The 5,228-nt window shown below is 46.6% G+C and overlaps 1 protein-coding gene across 3 annotated transcripts in view; it reads right to left on the minus strand.

The window, feature by feature from the left end:
- The window catches only part of sfmbt2 (Scm like with four mbt domains 2), a 57,272-nt gene extending 52,319 nt beyond the window's left edge, over positions 1 to 4,953 (minus strand). For all 3 annotated transcript variants that reach the window (XM_062518763.1, XM_062518762.1, XM_062518761.1), the window contains exon 1: positions 4,828 to 4,953. The gene's annotated coding sequence lies outside the window, so the exon portion shown is untranslated. The remainder of the gene's footprint in view (positions 1 to 4,827) is intronic.
- Positions 4,954 to 5,228: the final 275 nt, after the last annotated feature.

Consider the following 5,228-nt stretch of genomic DNA (forward strand, 5'->3'; position numbering starts at 1 on the left):
AATCGTTTTAAATCACAAGAATCACACACACACACACACACACACACACACACAGACCCTTCACAAAACACACAGTTGGCGGCATGAATCGTTTTAAATCACAGGAATCACACACACACACACACACACACACACACACACACACACACACACACACCCTTCACAAAACACACAGTTGGCGGCATGAATCGTTTCAAATCACAGGAATCACACACAAACACACACACACACACACACACACACCCTTCACAAAACACACAGTCGAGGCATAAATCTCATGAGTCTGAGTCTCTCTGCTATGGACGTCTCTGTGGTCATCAACACAGTTCTCTGACACTGGACAGATCAATAAACCATCATTCCTGTTCTTTCAGTCCGCTCGCAATCTGCCTCTTCATCTCTTCCGGAAAGTTTAGACGTGTAGCCGCGTTAAGGCCTACTTACTGGGAAAGGATGGGCTCACTGGAAGTCCGATTCATATTTCATTGTTCCCAGGAAGCCTCCCGAGAGGAGAGGAGGCGCGCTAATGGAGAGATTTATCCACGTCTTCTTCCGATCAGACTCGTCACTGCACGTCACAGACCCATGTTAGCTAGCACACTAGCTCTGTTCCGCTCCGAGAGCGTCTCTCTGTCTTTCTGCTGCCTGCCACATCATGACCGTCCCATTAAAACACACACACACACACCCACACACACAGAGACAAACACCCAAACATGCACACCCAAACACACTGACACACACACACACACACACACACACACACACAGACAGACAAACACCCAAACATGCGCACACACACACACACACACACACACACATAACAGACAAACACACACACACACACACACACACTGGAGTGCTGGAATGAGCTGAAAACACATTAATTTGTCTCACATGGTCTCTCTCTAACCCCCTCCCTTCTTTTTGTGTATCCCCCTCCTCTTACTCTCTCCCCTTACTCCCTCTCTCTTCTCCCTCTCTCTCTCTCCCTCCATCCTTCTCTCTCACATACACACACATACACACTCCCTTCTCTCTCTCCCTCCCTCTCATATCTCTCTCCCCCTCTCCTCTCTCTCTCTCTCTCTCTCTCTCTCTCTCTCTCTCTCTCTCTCTCTCTCTCTCTCTCTCTCTCTCTCTCTCTCTCTCTCTCTCTCTGGATGTCAGTTCTGCTGTGCTTTGTTGTTAATGATGAGTGGGATTTCACTGCCAGGGCATACAAATGAAAACACACAAATCGCACTCATCTCCCATACAATTCTCTCTCTCTCTCCTTCTCCCCCTCTCTCTCTTTCTCTCCCTCTCTCTTTCTCTCTCTCTCTCGGGTACCTACTCCCTGAGTATGCACACATGCACAGCTCTCTCTCCCCCTCTCTGCGTCTCCCCCAGATTGGGTTTAAGGATTACTCTGATACTGCCTCGGAGATCAGACCACAACAAAGCCAAGGATTTACTTCCAGGACTCTATTGATTAGCCTCACATCCATCCACATGCACTAGATGCTAAATGCTCACGTGCTCTCTCTCTCTCTCTCTCTCTCTCTGTCTGTCCATCCAAAAGCCAGAAGCTGTTAAAGTTCTAAAAGAGCATTAAAGGATTTACGAAGACAATTCAACCCTGATTTTCTTTTTATTATTATGACATTGTAGCTTTGTCAATCACATTAAATAATCCTTTTTAATCTAATCCGACCCTGTTTTGTGGGCTATGCCGACTGTGTCTGTGCGTGTGTGTGTTTGTGTGTGTGTGTGTGTGTGTGTGTGTGTGTGTGTGTGTGTGTCTGTCTGTCTGTCTGCCTGTCTGCCTGTCTGCCTGTCTGCCTGTCTGTTTGGTTGATAGAGATTACACACATAAAATGGCAAATTCCATTTTCATTGGCATATCACAATGATGTCATCCAAGTATATCAACATTGCTGATGTCATCCCACACTACCGCTCTGTCATTTCCATTGTGACATCATTCTGTTACGTAGCAACCCTCTGTGATTTCGTCAAGGTTCCCCTGGCTGCCAGCAAGACTCTCGGAAAACACAACAACAACAGACCATGTGATTAGGGGCTCACTCTCCTCTGAATACTGCTCCATGACATTAACAACACACAGAACAGAACAGAGGACATCTCTCTCTCTCTCTCTCTCTCTCTCTCTCTCTCTCCCTACCACCCCCCCCCCCCCCCACACACACACACACACACACACACACACACCCCTTCTCTCTGTGTCAGGGACAACCACACTGTCACAAACAAATACATACAAAAAAATAATTGAATTTTCTTTTCCATAATAATCACTGTCAGATCCAATCCACAACAACAGGTTGCAATCGTCTTTCTCTGTTATCAAAATACTCGACCCAATCTAACAGCTTTGCTTCTGTATAAGAAGAGCTTCTCAACATCTGCTTACACATGTAGATCCAGAGAGATGTTTGCAGACCCAAAAGGACACTTCTATCTGAAGCCACCATTACCTGGATCAGAGTTGCTAAGGTAGAATTACTGTATGTAGCACCACTGCTACAGCAGCAGCATGGGGTGGGGAGGGTGAATTCCGCGGTGTTGTTGTAACAGTTCTATGGAAACCTGACGGGATGTTGGGAACGGGTGTTTTCTTCATAGAGGAAGCCTTTTATAGGCCTGTGTTTTCAAAACATACTGCGTGTGTGTGCGGGGGGGGGGTTCCTGCGTTAAATTGTGCAATCTATTCGCCCGAAGCACCGGCGGTCCGCTTAAAAAGGCTGCCGACACACGATGCCTTCTCGCGCCGACCCAAGGACAAACGATCCGCTTGCTCTCCCAGCCGATCGCATTACTCACGGAACGGGTCTGTGTCACGCGCGCCCCCGCCGCGGGTGAACTTCTATCGTTTCCCTTGCCCGGTCGGTGAACGGGAGGGGATCGAGGGGGTGGGGGGGCATGGGCTGACCTTGGAGAAAACAACACACTATACACATACGCGCAGTTCTACCAGCACACTTACCCATCCCGCGACTGAGCTGTAAGCCACGTGCCTAACCTATTTATCACGGTGTGTTTTGACTCTGTATCCCCATCCCTCTCTCTCTCTCTCTCTCCCTCTCCCTCTCCCTGCCTCCCTCCCCAACTTGTCCCATTTAATTCAGATGACGAGAAAGCCGACACTCCATTGGATCAGTTCGTCTTTATCCCGTAGTGCCCCGTCCTCAATATCATTCGGTCGTTAACGGCACACACCCTTCCGTGGACCAATAGCGGCGCGCTCGGCTGCAACTCTGTTTCCCTCTCATTCGCAGAATATTTATGGTGAAACAGTCTGTCAGCGCGATACCACAATGGAAAAATATGCCGGACTAGGAGACCCTGGATTCATTTTGACTTGAGTCTGTGTATTATTGACTCCTATGGCTACTTTAGCGCTAACCCCCCCAAGCCCACGGTGCATTTATATTTCTCCTCCTCTGACAATTTGCATTTAATCCGGAAAGAATTCCCTGCAATAATGCACGCGCACGCGGGCACAACACCAGATTTGCCATCCATCAGCAAAAAATAAAGATAAAAAAACCCCTTTTAATTAAACGGATAAACGACGTTCCACCAATTAACAACTTCATTATAGAATTCCACGTCGAGCTGACGGTTGAGAATTAAACAGCTCGTGTTATATTACAGTCATCGAAAACATTTACTTCTCCAAGAGCTTTGCGATTATACAAATGAAAGGGCGATTAGCAGTGCGTTTTCTACGCGTATTAATAATGCAGTAGCCTATGTGAAAATTGCAACGAGGGTTAAAACCGAAAGAGGAACTGCTTGGTGTGTGTGTGTGTGTGTGTGTGTGTGTGTGTGTGTGTGTGTGTGTGTGTGTGTGTGTGTGTGTCGTGTGTGCGGGCGTGCGGGCGTGCGTGCGCGCGCGTGTGAGCGTGTGTGTGTCTGTGTGTGTGTGTGTGTGTGTGTGTGTGTGGCCGGGTATCGCCGCTGTTCTCTGCGTGCAGACCTCCTTGGGTCGTTACGTATTCAGTACGCCGCCTCTGTACTTTGCACAGCCTAAAAGTATTGTAGCGGAAAAAAACTCGGACGACAAAGCCTCGCATTTGCTTCGAATTTAATTCAGTAGAGCACGTCAATGTGCACCGAACGAAACTAAAATCGAATGGTTATGCCGCATCGTTTTATTTTTTCCCTATTCAAAGATTTTGTGTGCAGTTTTACACACCTTAACCGCCATGTTGAAAGTGGCTTTGACATATCACCGCGGTTCGCTGTGCACTGACGATTCTGGCTGCCTATCGGCTTCAACATCTACAGACACTCTGGTTTAAGCGAAAAACAAGGCATTTTTAAATCGAATCTTGTAAAGTTCACATGTTTATCAGGAAGAAAAACACCGTGTCCATTGGGAATTCAACACGGCTTGGACAGGTTGTGAACTTGAATCGACAACAGTCTGATATTCGAATTCTCAATGACATAACATAATGACCTGAAAAATACATATTTTATGTCAGTCAACCGAAAACACTTTGGCGTTAACTATTTGCACACATCCAATCGGCAAATTAATGTTGTTAAACCGCGAGCGAGGGAATCGAAAGTAGATTTAATGCATTGCTGATGTTGCCTAAAAGCCATAATTACACGCGCTACATAATGACACTTTGTACAACTTGCCCACTGAAAGCTTCGCTATTTCTGATTCCGCGAAACGAGCCTCCGACCAGTTAAATATTTTACACAGGAAAAAGCTTTCGTGTTGGTCGTTTCGCGGAGAACTGAGTAACGCTACGCTAAGCACTTCCATATCAACTCAAAGAAGCCAAAAGCGATCATTTATCTTACCGCAATCAAGTTTTTTCCACGTCTTTATTCGCGAGCTCTTTTCGTTTGATTGAAGACAGCGCGAGCCGTGTCTCTTTCAGCTGCTCGGGCCAAATCCTCCTTCCAATATGGCATCCTACATCTGCGCATGTCTAAAAATCTTCAGATTATTTTCAAGCCAACTCCTTCATCGACCTTTACAGCAGTTGCAAAATTTGTTCGGCCAATTATAAATAGAATGCCGAAGCCTCCTCCCCCTAGTCAAGAGGGCCTTTGGCTCGTATCGTGTAAACACGTATTTGCTGTAGGCTAGTAGAGCCGATTACACAATGTAGCATAGTTTACGCATTTGCCAGGAATGTCTTAAGGACAATTTAGAAAGTGTGAAGTTTATATTAAATGTTTGCAATTTGGAGGTGAAG

This window comes from Sardina pilchardus, chromosome 17 (assembly GCF_963854185.1).
Source record: "Sardina pilchardus chromosome 17, fSarPil1.1, whole genome shotgun sequence".
NCBI lineage: Eukaryota > Metazoa > Chordata > Actinopteri > Clupeiformes > Clupeidae > Sardina > Sardina pilchardus.